The 17,161-nt window shown below is 38.8% G+C and overlaps 1 protein-coding gene across 1 annotated transcript in view; it reads right to left on the minus strand.

The window, feature by feature from the left end:
• PCDH15 (protocadherin related 15) overlaps nucleotides 1–17,161 on the minus strand; it is a 632,895-nt gene that overhangs the window by 94,470 nt on the left and 521,264 nt on the right. The window lies entirely within an intron of this gene.

Genomic DNA, 17,161 nt, shown 5'->3' on the forward strand with positions numbered 1-17,161 from the left:
TGGCTGCCAGCCCGATTTCCCCTCATGGGCAGGGGGAGGTGGAGAAGCCCTGAGGGGCAATCGGGGCCAACAGCCGCCGCTCACACCCCCTGACGGCACCAAGCAATTGGGGTTGGCGCCGGGTGCCGACAGCAGGTGTGATCCAGGTGAGCGCCCAGCAGGACCATGGTGTATGGGAGCAAAGAATTTTCAGTAATCACCAGAAGCTCGCCCCAATCACAGCGACTGGTGCCCCACCTTGGTCTGGTGCCCCCGCTCATCTGCTCCACCATCCCACCACGGCTGATGCCTGCCATGTTCCACATGCACCCCTGGTGGTCAGGACATATCATAGCGACCAGTTGTTTGATTGTTCCACTGTTCAGTCTATTTGCATATTAGGGTTTTATATATATAGATAAGTACATATGCTATAATAATTTCCTGATACAGAGCTCCTAAAACCCCTCATAAATAGGAGTGTTAGGAGAACAGTTCTAACATCTAGTATGTGACCCCAGTTTCTAATTCATAGCTTCTAAGACCTTTATCATCTCCTGAGTGTTAGGAACATCTGGTATTGAGCTCCTAAATTCCTGGGAATTTCCTGGGTGATAGAGATGTCCTTTGTTCTAATGAAGTGGCTCTTTGTGGGCTTCAGGATGAGTGCTGGTCACCAGAAAGAACAGGCCATGAATAGAAGCTTGGAATCCTCAGATCTATACCCCATTCTCTGAAGTGGGGGAAAGACCCAGAAATGGAGTTAATAATCCATCATGCCTATGTGGTAAAGCCTTCATAAAAACCCCGACAATAAGAAGTTTGAAGAGCTTCAAGGTTGGTGAAAACGTCCACCTACCAGGAGGGTATTGCACCTGAACTCCATGGGACAGAGCTCCTGAACTAGGACTCTCCAAGTCTAGCCCTCTGTACCTCTTCATCTGGCTGTTTATCTGTATCCTTCATCATAATCTTTATTATGTAATAAACTGGTAAACGTAAGTGTTCTCCTCAATTCCATGAGCCATTCTAGCACTGACTGAATCCAAGAAGAGGGGTCATGGTGAGAGGGTTAACTTGAAATGCAGGAAGATAGGGCAGGGGTCCAGTGGAAAACAAAGGCAGGTGGAACACAGGCAGGGGCAGACATGGCAGTTTGAGCAATTACAATTAATCGCAGAACCCAACCAAGCAGAAATAATAAAATGTTTCTGGACTCAAAGCGGGAGGCATGGGAAAACAAGGGAGGGCCTGCAGCAACAAAGTGTACGAAGGCATAGACACAGAAAAAGTTCCGCATAGGACATAGAAAGAGCACATAGAAAGTTCAGGTTCATTGCTGGGCAAGAACAATGAGGGAATCAATCCAGTGACGACAAAAGGTAGACAAAGAGCAGGCTTGTGGCAAATATATACCCCTGAACTACAAGGCTTTAACGGGCAGCACACTATTGCCCCCCCCCTCCCCATGAGGGGCGTCTGAATTTGCTTGTAATAAATTTTCCACACTTTTGCTTAAATCTTCTGGTCCACGGAGCTCACTCTTCTGCTGGGGACAAAACACCTCTGTGCACTGTTCTTGTTATCAATGGGAACCTATGGTTTGCTTTTCTAACATGTCCCATTGATTATGCAAAGAACTTAAAGAGAAATATGAGGAATCTTAGCTAATAAAAGAGAAACATGCAAATTGACCGTACCTCTGCTACACCCACAAGCCATGCCCACCAGGCAATCAGGAGCAAGTATGCAAACAAACCCAACCAAGATGGTGGTGGCCATGGAGCTGGAATGAACAAGAGGCTTGCGTTGCCCCTGGTGATGGAGGAAGCCAAGCCTCCTGCCTACCCTGGCAGACTTTGGGCTCTGCTCAAGGCTACAAAGTTTTAAGTATAGAAGATCAATAAATCCCAGATACCTGCTTCCAGCGTCTGTGGCCTCCGCTCAAGGAGGGTCTGGGAGCCTGGGTTGCCCGGGGCCGTGGCCAGCCAGCAAATGGCCATCAGCCACTCACCCAGGCTGGTCAGGGACCCCAGTGGGGACCCCCACCCTGAAGGGGATGTGGCCAGCCTGCAAAGAGCCCTCAGCCCCTCACCCAGGCTGGCCACACCCCCCCGCAGCGGGGACCCTCACCCCATTGGGGTGTGGCTGGCCTGCAAACCACCACAGGCCCCTCACTCAGGCCTCCCCATGCCTCAAGCGAACCCCCACCCTGATCCAGGACACCCTTCAGGGCAAACCAGCCAGCCCCCACTCATGCACCAGGCCTCTATCTATACTAATAAAAGAGTAATATGCTAATTAGACTGGGAGACCTTCCAGGAGACCTTCTGGACATTCTTCTGGACAAAGCCATGATGGCGGGGCTGAGGTAAAGGCAGTTAGAGGCCAAGAGGGGAGGGCAGTTGTGGGTGATCAGGTTGGTGGGGGGCAGGGCCGTTGGGGGTAAGCAGACCAGCATGGGGGCCAGTTGGGGGCAAGCAGACCATCAGTGGGGGTCAGTTGGAGGTGATCAGGACAGCGGGGGGGGGGGCAGTTTGGAGTGAGCAGGCCAGCAGGGGGACAGTTGGGGATGAGCAGGCCAGTGGGGAGGGAAGGTGGGGGTGAGCAGGCCAGCAGGGGGGGCAGTTGGGGGTGATCAGGCTGGTAGGGGACATTTGGGGGCAAGCAGGCAGGCGGCGGGGGGCAGTTGGGGGTGAGCAGGCCGGGAGGCAGAGTGGTTAGGGGCAATCAGGCAGGCAGGCAGGCAAGTGAGCAGTTAGGAGCCAGCAGTCCCAGATTGCAAGAGGGATGTCCAACTGCTGGTTTAGGCCCAATCCCTGTAGACTGGCAGTAGGACATCCTTCAAGGGGTCCCAGATTGGAGAGGGTGTAGGCCAGGCTGAGGAACACCCCCCCTCCCCTGTGCACGAATTTTGTGCACTGGGCCACTAGTCCTATATATAATAATTTAGAGGAATCAATGATGCATTTTTAGTATATAATTGCTTTAAGTATCACTCAAATATATCACAATAAAAATAAAAATTATTACAGCTTTTTAATTAGATGTTATGTTAATAAATTAAGTACTTTGCAGACTTCATTTGGCTTAAAATTCTCAAATACCCTAAGAAGTATGGTACTATTTACCCTGATATAATGTTGAAAATTCTAGAGCTTAGAGAGGTTAGTAAAGATCAAATACGTATAGGGGACCAAGATCTGTCTATAACCTAAGTCAGGATCTTAATTTATTATGTTAAATTTTTAGGTATCTGCTATTCTATTAAAGTAATTTTAAATTTGAGCTGTGTCATTGGTAAATAATCTGAGTTATAACGTTTTTCTTAGTATATATGTTTTACAAAATTTCCTTTACCTCTTGTCCTTGAATCTCACATATATCTTAGCATTTATGGAATATCATATAATAGAAATCTTTTATTATTAATTAAATTGAACTGCTGGACTGGCTAGAGTATCCAACTGCCTTAACCATTTTAATAAAGCATAAACACAGCAATCACTATCAAGAAATCTTGAACAGACTTTGAAAATTAAAAGTGGCAATATTTAAAATAATTTTTCTTTAAGTTGTTTGTCTGCAATTATTTTCAAGATATTACGTAGGGGATTAATTAGGTACAAGACATCAAGAGGGAGAAAAACAGGAACAAGATTGATTAACTGAACTTATAAAAGTTCCTGGGGACAAAAAATGAATTAACTTTGTAAGAAGAATTGACTACTAGACTTGTGTTTTGAATAATGATTAAAAAGAATGGCAAACTAAATTTATGTTTCTTATTTCTGAAACATAAAATTCTGTTTGTGTGTTTATGCTCATATCATATATAAATTAAACTGAAATGCATGCTTCATAAAAATATAAAAATTTAAAAATCAAGTAATATTTAAGAACACACCAAATAATAAATTGTCTATTGTGCAGGTAAAACCAAGAAATCCTTTACGTACTATAATTTCCCTGTTTCTTCCATAGACAGTATAAGTCTTCTCTCTTTATTTGACATTAACTGTAGTTACTGTATGGCCCAACTAAGTGTCATTGAACATACCTTCTTTAGTTGTATGTTTTCTTGAACATCAGTAGCATTTGATGTTTTCACTATCCTCTGTATCTCTTTAAACTTCTCTTCTCTTTTGGCTAACGGGCCTTCATTACACATAGTTTGCTCTTTTTTTCCATGGCCATTTCGGTGGCTGTTTCTTTCTCTCATTCATTAATGAAGGGATTCTTCAAATTTAGTCCTTTGCTTTTTTTTCTTGTAAGTCTCTCAGAGTGACAGGGCCAGGTGGCCCAGGAGACCCATTAATTTTCCTTTTTTTGACAGGTAAACAAGTAAGTAGGTCATTGGATCTGGGTTAGCTCAATGCATCTAAACTGCCTCTCCCAGATACCAGCTGCTTAGCTTCATCAGCTCCTCTGCTTTTGGACATGTTTCCTTGACCAGGAAGTTCCCATTGTTACAAGGCCAAGGAATCTTAACCTCATTTCAAAAGTCCCTTTAAACTTAGAGAGTAGTACTATTTTAAGCCTGCTGCTTTTAGCTCCTTTTATGTTGTGTTCAGATATGTACAATTTAGGTTCTTCTCTCTGTGGGTTATGACAGGTAGAGATGCTTTTTTTTTAACTTTTTTATTTGATGCCTTTCTGCCTGATTTTCCTAATTGCCAGTAAATCTCACTTCACATTTATACCATGTGATGCTAGTGAGCCTTTGCATAATAATACCTCGGGCTGAGTCATCATTCCATATGATTGCTTCCTAAATCTATATGCTCAAACCTTGATTATCTTTAAATGTTCAGTTCCTTATTTCTAACTACATTCTAGATTTAATTTATGTTACCCAGGATCCAAAGTATAAATTCATCGTTTTATTCCTTTCTCTTCAAGGTCAGTAATCAAGTCCTATCCACTTTTCTTTTGTATCCTACATCTTCCCATATTTATGTCTGTTATATAAATTATCTTGACTCTACATTATTGTAATTAAGAACACTAGCATTAAGAGTAAAAACAGTTAGGAGAAGACCCACAAAGCCTTTACTAATCCATGTGATGTAATCAAAGATAATAAGTGATAACTGATTTGAGGATCAAAATAGCACATTCCCAGTATCCTCTACTGTTTATGTATTTTTTATTTTAGAACACAGTAGGTTCTGTTATTTGGCTGTATGTCTGGCACTTCATATATTTGTCTCATAAAATGTTTTATAAATTCAATGCAATTCACAATCACTGAGAAGAATTATAAAATTATACCTCTATTAATTAGTCCAATTCAGAATTATATAAATGTTGGCCAAAGTCAATCAGAAGATCTAAGGGGAGGAGCAATATGATTTTTAATGTAAATAATAAATGTCAAGAATGTAAAGTTCAGTAGAGCAATAGATAACATGATAGCATTTCTCAAAGATAACTGATCAGAGCATGGCACTGTGCAGTGGGAAAATTAATTTTCCTTCTACCTTAGAAATTCTTCTGTCTGGACTAATAATTAAATTAACCTGAGACAGGTTCACAGGAGAAAAACTACCTAATTTCTTGTGTATGTACATTTAGGGGTTCCATAAGAAAATGAGATCTGAGAACAGATTGGGCAATTAAGGCTTCATGCCATCCTGAGCTCAGGAGAAGGGGGTTTTGTGGATTGGGGCTTCGAAGGGAAGAAGACAATTCGTAGGGAGCTGGAAAAGTAAACAAATGTTTGCTGGGCCATCTTTCTTAATGGGACACTGAGAGGACTGATCAAATGGGCCTTGCTAGTTCCCGCCCTATCACACCTAGTTCATCTTAAACTCTGGGTAGCTATGCTAATAGCACCCTTTCTGGAGCAGGCACTTTATCTACATTTATTTATGTAGTTAGGGGGAGAAGGTCAATGATTTTTCCAGAATTGTTCCTTTCTTTAAAATGACCAGCTTACTTTTCCCCCCTTTATTGATTAAGGTATTACAAATGTGTCCTTGTCTCCCCATTGCTCCCCCCAATCCTACCCTCACCCTCACTCCCCTGTTGTCTGCGTCCCTTGGTTATGCTTATATGCATGCATACAAATCCTTTGGTTGATCTTTTCCCCTTACCCCCACCCTCCTCTACCTTCCCTCTGAGGTTTGAGCATTTGATCTGATCGATGCTTCTCTGTCTCTGGATCTGTTTTTGTTCTTTGGTTTATGTTGATCGTTATAATCCACAAATGAGTGAGATCATGTGATATTTATCTTTCTCTGACTGGCTTATTTCACTTAGCATAATGCTGTCCAGCTCCATCCATGCTGTTGCAAATGGTAGGAGTTCCTTCCTTTTTAAAATAATATCCCAAAAGGCATATTTTTGGATGCCAAACTCTTCTTGCCCTCAGCATCAAACATAATTTACTAGGCTAATTCTCTGCTGTACAAGCAAAAGAGTGTCCACTATTTTCCCCTGAAATAGATCGTCTCCACTCCATCCAGACTGTCACCTATACAATTCTCTCCTTCAGGATCTATTTTGAAGTTTATCTTCTCTGCAATCACCCACATAGTGCCTGTGTTCCTGTGATGGAATTCAGGCAGGACAAAGTTGGATGATACTGGATCCTTGCCTTTGAGAACTCACAAGCCAGGGCTATATGTTTCCCTTATTACAGGGATAATGGGTGATTTAGGAAAGTTTCAAAAATGAGGTGACTTTTAAACTGAGCCTTGTAAAATAGGAGCCTTGTTATCTGGAAAACAATGAAGGACATTTTAGAAGAAATATTTTCAAGCAAAAACAGCAAGGTGTAGCTATTCCTTGTGATTAAGGGAAAAATAACTCAATCAACATAGAAACTGAGAAAATACCAAGCAGGATCAAGAACGCCACTAAAGTTAAGAAAACGAAAACTTTCTGAAGGTTCTTCCTATCATTACTTCTGGGTGGTACATTTCCCTATACTTCTTCCTGTTATTTAAATACAATGTTGAAATGTATTTTCTGTCTAGTTAATGGGATTTTTTTCCTTTATCATAATCAATCAGGAAAGTTCAGCTGCTTGTTAAGGCTAGTCAAATAGCATATGTCACTAAGAGAAAAGAATGTTCACTTTTCATTTGTTATATGAGGTAAAAAGTAATAAAACCAATCTAAAAACTAACTAAATCTTTAGCACAATATTAAAAAGACTAAGCTGCCTTACTTTATATACTTGATTATATGACAACAGACTGCAGGAGGCCAATAGTGCACTCATAAACAATTTGAAGAATTAATGTATTTAGAAAAAATTCTGATAATTTTCCTCCACATTTTTAACAGCTAAAATGAATTATATGCTTATGTTATCAAGGTAGTGACTTTAGCTTTTCATTTCTGGAAATTCAGACTGAAATATCTAAGAAAAATTAAATTGCTAACCCTGTTAGTTAAACAGAAGTTTCTAAGATAAAAAAAATTCTATTTCTTTGATTTAGGCCCCAGGGCTTAGTTTTAGGTATAAGTTAAGGAGATCCATTTCATGAATTGCTTGACTTTGAAATATTTTAATTGCACATGGAAGCAATAAACATTTTTTCCTCATGAAACATGATTTTTTCATCATAGTACATATGCAGAAGTATCCTATATAATAAAAGAGTAATATGAAAATTGACTAAATGGCTGAAGGACAGGTTGCTATGGTGTGCACTGACCACCAGGGGCCATACACTCAATGCAGGAGCTGCCCTCTGGTGGTCAGTGTGCTCCCACAGTGGGAGCGCTACTCAGCCAGAAGCTGGGCTCATGGATGGCGAGGGCAGCAGTAGAGGAGCCTCTCCCGCCTCTGCGGCAGCACTAAGCTGTCAGTCAGACATCCCCCGAGGGCTCCTGGACTGTGAGAGAGCGCAGGCCAGGCTGAGGGACTCCCCCACCCAGTGCATGATTTTCGTGCACTGGGCCTCTAGTATATTATAATCTGTACTCTAATTAAGAATGGCTGATAGCACATTATTGTCATCAGTTCAAAAAAACCAATTTTGGGGCTAATGGAAAAATGTTGCCTCCATGTGTTTGGTTTTAGAAATGTATAAGTAAAATTCCATAGCCATTTTAATATTACGTTTCCAGCAAAGCTATTTTTCACAACTGAATTATCTTCTTGGACAGATAAATATTTATTTTATTAAAAATGTAATTGTTTCAAACTGTGTCTTTAAATAAGATGCCTAGACTACTTGAGACAAAAAAAAATCATAACAGACATTATGGTATCTGTTTTCTTAACATAGTCTCTGATTTTTAAGTTAATAAAGTGTGAATAGTTTTTAAAATGGTGGCCTTGTACAGGTGTGGGCAAAAGTAGGTTTACAGTTGTGAGTATGCAAATTTGAGTGTATTCTTATTTATTAGTGTATTATTTATTTGCATTATAATTGTAAATCTACTTTTGCCCACTGCTGTATTTATAGCAGAAATACAAGGTTTTGAAAATACATGGGATTTTAGGACTGAAAAAATGACATGTGACATACTCCAATGTTGTTACCCAAATTCTATGAGGAATGCTTTTGTAAGTCACTTGAGCACGATTAAAGAGTCATCAACATTATTTGTCACAGACCTTTTGTTTGGAATTAGAAAAGTCAAGAAAATGAGATGTATTGCAAGCTGTACCCTAAAGCAAAACCATAAAATGAAATCAATAGCATCTGATTTGCTTTACCACCAGTTTAAGGTTTATCTTAATTGTCCTTTTATTCCTGATTGAAAGGCCACTTACAGAGTCAAAATACAAGGACATTATTTATAGAAAGCTATGGATGTTTTCTTCCACTTTTAAAGGTAATTATAACGTTAGCATAAAAGAAAAATTGCACTTCAATTGTAGCAATCCATATATCAAAGTGAGCTATAACGATGCATATTATTCTACATAAAAATCATATTCTATTCTAAACCCAGGAGAGATTGAGTTGGTCTGGAAAGAATCATTGATTGGCTGCCTCTTGCACTCCCCCTACTGGGGACTGAGCCCACAGTCTGGCCATGTGCCCTGACCATGAATTGCTTAGGGACCCCTTGGTTCACTGGTTGATGTTCAACCACGGAGCCACACCAGCCCAGCCTGGCAGCTGTTTTCTTTTCAACACTGAGGCTGCCATCATCTGGCCTTGGTGATTGAGGAAGAAAGATTAGTACAGTAAGAAGGAAAGTTTCAACTTAAATAGTACTATTGTGAAATGGCTGAACATTTTTGGGTCAGACCTATGATTAAAACAGTGTCAATAAGACAAATATTTTCCAATGTTCTCCTGCATGCTCTCCTGCAGTGACTTGATTTTGACAGTGCATTTCAATGAATTCTACTCGTCATGTCAGTAGAAATTCAGTAGTCCATACTCAGCATTTGCTTTTTGCATTCTCATCACTCCTCCAGGTGACCCTACTAAACAGGATCTACAAAAACTAGCATCGACATGGGTCCCAAATCTGGACCTTGGGTAACTTGCACAGGCACTGTGCTTGCATAATTCTATGAGTACAGGCTTTCTTAACATAGCTGTAATTGCCCTTCTGCTCCAGCCACCATCATTGCTTTTCAGCTCTATACCAGTAGATTACCGTCTGGATTACCTAAGAGGTCTCAGACATGAATCCATAATTGCACATGGAAGTAATAAACATGTTTTCCTCATGAAAGATGATTTTCCCATCATATTACATATGCACGCATATATTATAACCTATACTCTAATTAAGAATGGCTGATAGCACATCATTGTCATCAGTTCAAAAAAATCAATTTTGGGGCCAATGGAAGAACATTGCCTCCATGTGTTTGGTTTGAGAAATGTATAAATAAAATTCCATAACCATTTTAATATTATGTTTGGAGAAGAGGTTGTAAAAGACTGTGTGCCCCCCTAACACAGTAATACATGGTGGTCTTACTCTAGTTGACAACAGTAAAGGTGAGTTGGAAGAATATATATTACCACAATCCCCCATTTCCGGGAATGAGCATGTTGTGAAAGAGAATGCAAATACATCTTCACGATTTCCCCTCCACAGGAATATTTCACACAGAATAATTTCTAAAGCTATTTGCTTAATCTGTTTTATTCTCTTTGGGAGTAAGAGTGTTTAGGGTGGTCAATTGTTGTGCTCTTTGTTCTTATGTTAAATATCTTTGATAATCTGTTATCTATTTCTTGCACATTTCTTGGTAATTTTACTTCTATTGTTTCTTGGTACTTTTGTTTAAAGTTCTAGTTTAATATTTATTTTTTCATCAATTCTAATATATGTCTTTGGAACTGTCCTTTTAAATCTTTTCTACTCGTTCTTATGAATACAGCTCAAAGGGCAACCCATTTGAAAAGTCTTCTCTGATCACTAATATGTTGGTTGTTCCCTCTTCTGTACTAAGCTGCGTTGTGTACTGCCACCAGCCATCTCTGTGGGTCCTAAACCAATAGTCAGTGATGTGTTAAGCCTAGAGATTGTTGAATAGAAAACAACTTAAGACATACATTATATTTGTGATTTATTGGGATACATTTTATCTCTACTACTTTTATTTTAGCACTAATTTAATGAAGTAGTAGACCAAAATTACTTAAACTTTATCTATATGATTTTTTAAAATCAATTCTTGGGAAAATGTACTCTTTAAAAATGTTTTCTGTTACTTTGGATTATTTTATTCATAATTCATTCATTTGATCATATACTTATTATATTACCACTACTTCTAAAATTGACTAGTTCAGTTTAACAGATAAAAGCCAGTAGTTAAGGAAAAAAGGTATCTAGAAGATCTGAATAAAAAGATCTAAAGCACTGGAGTGAAAACCTATTAACTTGGTAACAGCTAACATAATGTGAAAGTTAAGAGTCTAAAAAACTCCCAAATTCATCAACTGTGAAAAAAATCCACTGGTTCAACAAATATTTCAAATACCCTTGGATTCAAAATGTATTTAAATATTTGAGGAAATTGATTAAGGTGACAATGTAATGTTTGAATCTTGTGGAATCCTCTCTCATAACAGACAGGCAGATTTGGATAGCCAGATATTGAGAGGCATTATACCTCGGGCAGCTGGTGTTTCTATACATCTTGCTGAGTATGCCAAAGTTGTAATGCCCTGACCATTTTCTTATCTGGGATGTAGGACTGTTTATGCAGCTGGCAATTTGAAAAGTGAGATAAAGTTTGCAGGGATGCCTCATGTAGTCCAGCAATTTATTTATTTTTATTTTATTTTTTATTAAATATATTTTATTGATTTTTTACAGAGGGGAAGGGAGAGGGGTAGAGAGTTAGCCTACCTCTCCTCTTTTTTAAAAAAAATATATTTTTATTTATTTCAGAGAAGAGGGAGAGGGATAGAGAGATAGAAACATCAATGATGAGAGAGAATCACTGATTGGCTGCCTCCTGCATACCCACTACTGGGGATTGAGCCCACAACCCAGGAATGTGCCCTTGACCAGAGAGAATCGAACTCGGGACCCCTTAATCCGAAGGCCAGCGCTCTAACCATTGAGCCAAACCAGTTAGGGTAGCCTACCTCTCTTTTGACAAAGACTTGTGATTGTTTTCAATAAAGTGGCAGAGTCTCTACTAGTAAGTTCAGAGTTCTTCTGTCGTGCATGCCAGTCATGTGCAGCTGTTATCTGGCCCTACACTTTGCCTGTGAAATTTAGAGGGTTGTGCATTATGCTCATTGCTATGCTGATATTTCTGATAATACTTTCATAAGTAATATTTTTTTTCTTTTCAGACCCAGTAATTGTTTGTGTTTTATCAACATTCACAAACCTTTAGTAATGTAATCAGGACTCCAGATCTAATTGCCAATTTTTAGGAAATAAAGGAGACAGAGAAAAATATGAAATGGCCCACTGAAAACAGTCATCAAAACTCAGACTTCAGAAATCTGGTTTCTTTGAAAAAATAAATACTAAGGTGAATAAAAAAGGTGAAACAGTGATGAAGCATATAAATTAAAAGAAATTCTAAAGACATATCAACCAATTACAATGCATGAATCTTATTTAGAGTCTGATGTGAGTAAATTTTTAATGTGAATATTAACTGAATATTTGTTGATATCCAGTGAGAATTTTTTGTTAATTGGGGGAGGAGTAAAAATGGTATTGTGATAAATTTTAAGAGTACTTATCTGTAAGAGGTACATATTGGAATATTTACAGATGAAATATTATGTTTCTGCTCTGCTTCAAATAATAGAGTGCGGAAGCAAATGGAAGTAGAGATGAAAGAATGCCCAGGCCTTACTAATATTGAATCTGGGAAGCTTATACAGTGAGGTTCATAATAATAGTTTCTATAATTTTATTTATGTTTGAAATGTTTTATACTAAAAGATTAAAATCTTTTAAATACTTTTTTTCCCTATTTTAATTATTAATTTGCATTTAAATAGTAAATCTAGTTATAGCATAGTTGTAAAACTTACTTTAAAAATAGCTTCATTAGTAACTTTTTGGTAAAGAAATCACAATAAAATATTTATTTAATGAGTTAAATTCATTCTGTTTATTATCGTATCCCTATGATATGTGGTAGAGCTAAAGAGCACAGGGCAGCTAATTCTGAAGAAGGGATGAACCTTTAGACAATTAATTAATTAACCTTAATTTACATAATGATCTTATTTGCATAGCTAATGGCTAAGAATTGATTATAAGTCATTAACAGACATTAATAAATGAAATGTGTTAAAAATACATGAGTTTGTACTTTACACTCAAGAAGCAAAGGTTAGTCTTGAAATGTTAATAAGAATAGCCAAGAATTAGGCATTAAACAAACATTTAGCTTTTAGGCTTTATGCATTTCCAAGAATATAATTCATGAATTGGCTATTTGGTCTTACCTCTACATGCATAATAGGGCACATACAAACATTCATGTGTGCATTAGGTAAATTATTATTAGCCTTAGATTTACATTCAAATTACAGTAATGAGGATAGTTGTATTATATTCACATGCAAGAACTAAAGATATTTCTATTCCTAGAAATCAGAGATATTTCTTGAAAAATATTTCTTTAAAATGATTTGGTTGTACCTGTGCAGCCCTTGACACTAGATCAGTGAGATTAGAAATAAATGCAAAGGAGTGCTTTATTATTTATGATCGCCAAGAGCTGACCTGAGACAGAAAATTCTATACTGAATCTTCAGCCTTTTACTCCCATCTTGTTCTCCTTTCTCTTAGAAGGCCTGAGCTCTCTCCCTCTGACATCCATATGTGTGCTCTAGATCTCATGCTCTCTTCTCTTTTCCTCTTTCCCCTTCTTAAAATGTTGATTAATGGAGTGATAGGATGTCTAGGAATGGCCCCAGAGTAAAAGATAAGTGTTTCAGATCCTGTTTCACTTTTCAGACTCTTTCTGAGACTCTATTCTAATGGATACATTAAATTTGGTTTTCTTGGGTTTCCTAGATTCTAAAAATTCTGGTGTGACTATAAAAAATAAAAAGAAAGATGGATTACTTAAATGCAAAGAAGTATTATGGTTGTGAATGGAAAATAATAGAATTTATCCATTGCTAGTAACAGCTCTCAGAATCTGTGCTGGCCCCCTTCACAAACTGGTTTTTACTTGTTCCTCTGTGTGCATGGAATGTTGAAGAAAGATTTTGGAGTCAAAAGATGTGAGCCTAAATCTTCAACATTTCATTTACTGACAAGTATTATGTTTAGAAAATCACTTAAACTTTCCTTATCACGTCCTTGTAGTGAAATTAATATTTCTTATCTCCTAGAAATGTGTGTGAATTACATATAATGCAGCATATAAATTATAATACATGTTAGTCATTAATTTTAAGATGTGTTTTCCTCTATTATAAGAAAATATATAAGTACCAGAAGCCACACAATTCACAGAATATCTAGTGGTTATGCACTCATTAAAAATATACGACATTCCAGAGGGCTAGCCAGAACCTCACAGTGGGATGAAATAACGTTTATAATCTAACATACACAGATAATGATGGTATTCTATAATATTGTACACAAAGTTCAAAAATAGTATGTTATTGCCTTGACAGTTCAGGAGTATGAAATCACTCTCAGCATTGTCATATTTTAGAAATTAAAATAAACACCTCTGAATATTAATGGTCTTAGTTCATTCTTCACTGAGAACTTTTAGACACGGATTTCATTAGAAAATGAGCCAAGTTCAGTCAAGATGGCAGTGCAAGTAAACTTGTTACTCAAAACCTCCCACAACCACATCAAGATTACAACTAAATTACAGAGCAACCATCATTCAGAACTGCCCGAAAGCTGGCTGAACAGAAGTCCTATTACGAAGGATATAAAGAAGAAGCCACATTGAGACTGGTAGGAGGAAGACAGACATGAAAAGGGCTGTGGTGGTAAAAATCAGGAGGGACATCTCAGCGGCAGAGGTCTCCCCTAAGGAGCAAGAGATCCTGGCCCTACATCAGAACCCCCAGTCCAGGGCTCCAGTGCTAGGAAGAGAAGTCTCTAAACCTTCTGGTTGTGAAAACCAGCAGGGATTGTGGCTGAGTGAGACTGAAGAATACTGGAGTCACAGGTGTTCCTCTAGAAGGGGCCACCTATGTACTTACTCAGACACACTTGCTCTAAGTTCCAGCACTGGGGCAACAGCTGGAAAAGCACCAGGGACGTATGGGGGAAACCGAATTGTCTGGCTGGCACCAGGGCAAGAGCTGAAGGGGCAGCTTTCTCCCAAACAGAAATGCTGGCAGAGGGCATTGTTCCCTTGCTGAGCCCTATCCTCACTAAGCAGGTAGACGGGCATGAAATCTGAGTTTCCATCATTCTAGCTAACACTGTTCACCCAATTCTGGTGATTCGCTGAGACCCTACCCCATGCAACTTGCAGGCTTACCCAAGCCGTTTCCAGTGGCTTTTCCATACAAATGGCCTCTCTTGGCTCATGCTTTGGATTTTCCTAAAATCTCTTACAACAAACAAAAAAAACAAGCAAAAACCAGCATCTGACCTCTGTGTACCCCATATGTCTTGCTCAGTGGCCTCAGGTCTGGCACTAGTGGCAGCTAGTCTTTTTCCACAGCTTGACCTCTCCTGGGTACCTTCAAGCCCAGCACAAATAGCAGCCATTTTCATATTGCCCTGTAGCTCATGCTGGGTGGCCCTGGGCTGAACACAAGTGGTGGCTGACTGTGCACCTCCCGGGAGGCCCCGGAGCCAGTGCATCTGGTGGACAGCTTCAGACCATGCCAGATTACAACCTAACCACCTCCACAAGCCACACCTATAGGAGCAGATTTGGTGGGCACCAAAGCCCCATTGAAGCAAGTCATGTTCCATGGGGTCAGACTCTGAACAGCAGTCCCTTTGATGCAGTCACAGCTAGTCCCTGCCACAAATTAGCCTGGGGGTTCAATTGTTCCCAGGAACAAGAAAACAGAAATCAAGGCTTAACTACAACAGGATGGTGCACACAGGGGGTACACCCAAAGTACCCAGTTTAGTGACTGGGAAGGCTGCAGCACTGAGCCCTACGTGACACCTACTACTTAAGACCACTCTACCAAGTCCAGGAGATGTAGCAGATCTACTTAATATATAGAAACAAATACGAGGAAACAGTGAAATGAGTAGACAAAGAAACATGTTCCAAATAAAAGAACAGGAGAAATCTCCAGGATAAGAATTAAATAAAATGGAGGCAAGCAAACCACCAGATACAAAGTTAAAAACAATCGATGTAAGAATGCTTAAGAAACTTTATGAGAACTTCAACAGCTTAAAAAAGGGACATGAAAATGAAGACTAAATTACCGGTATTTAACAGTAAAGCAGATAAAGCAGAGAACCAAATTAGTGATTTGGAATATAAGGAAGCAGAAAACAATTAGAACAGCAAAAAGAAAAAAGAACCCAAAAAATGAGAATAGCGTAAGGAGCCTCATGGACTACTTCAAGCATTACCAACATTTATAGCATTGGGATGCCAGAATGAGTAGAGAGAGAGAGCAAGAAATTGAAAACTTATTTGGAAAAAAAAATGACAGAAAACTTTCCTAACTTGGTGAAAGAAATAGACATACAAGACCAGGCAGCACAGAGAGTAGAGAGTACCATAAAATATACACCCAAAGAGGCCCACACCAAGAAACATAATTAAAATGCCAAAGGTTAAAGATAAAGAGAAAATCTTAAAAGCAATGAGAGAAAAGCAGTTAGTTACCTATAGGGAGCTCCCATTAGACTGTCAGCTGATTTCTCCAAGAAAACTATGCAGGCCAGAAGGGATTCGCTTAAAATGGTCAAAGTGATGAAAAGCAAGCACCTACAACCAAGATTACTCTACCCAGAAAAACTGTCATTTAAAATTGAGGGACAGATAAAGAGCTTCCCAGGCAAGGAAAGCTAAAGGAGTTCATCACTATCAAACCAGTATTACAAGAAATGTTACAGGGTCTTCTTTAAGAAGAAAAAGGAAAAATAAAACCCTAAAAAATATAAATAAAATGTCAATAAACTCATTTCTTACCAAAACTACTTAAAATGTAAATATATTAAATGCTCCAATTAAAAGACATATTATGGTAGCTTAATGGATAACAAAATAAGACCCTTATAGAGATACACTTCAGACTGAAAGATACACACAGTCTAAATATAAAGGGATGGAAAAGGATATTTCATGAAAATGTAAACAAAAAGCTGGGTGACAATACTTGTACCAGACACAATAAGTTTTACCAAGGCTATAACCAGAGACAAAGGAGGATTACCCAGCAACTCCACTTCTGGGTATTGATTTAAAGAAACCCAAAACACATAATCGAAAAGACATATACATCCGAATGTTGATTGCAGCATTATTTACAATAGCCAAGATATGGAAGGGACCTAAGTGTCCATCATTACATGAATGGATAAGGAAGTGGTACATACACACCATGGATTATGATTCAGCCCTAAAAAATACTGAAATATTGCTATTGCCCTAACCGGTTTGGCTCAGTGGGTAGAGCGTCAGCCTGCGGACTTAAGGGTCCCAGGTTCAATTCTGGTCAAGGGCATGTACCTTGGTTGCAGGTACATCCCCAGTAAGGGGTGTGCAGGAGGCAGCTGATCGATGTTTCTCACTTATCGATGTTTCTAACTCTCTATCCCTCTTCCTTCCTCTCTGTAAAAAATCAATAAAAAT

This window comes from Myotis yumanensis, unplaced genomic scaffold, assembly GCF_028538775.1.
Source record: "Myotis yumanensis isolate MYYU_CA2020_CCGP unplaced genomic scaffold, mMyoYum1.0.hap1 SCAF_13, whole genome shotgun sequence".
Lineage (NCBI taxonomy): Eukaryota > Metazoa > Chordata > Mammalia > Chiroptera > Vespertilionidae > Myotis > Myotis yumanensis.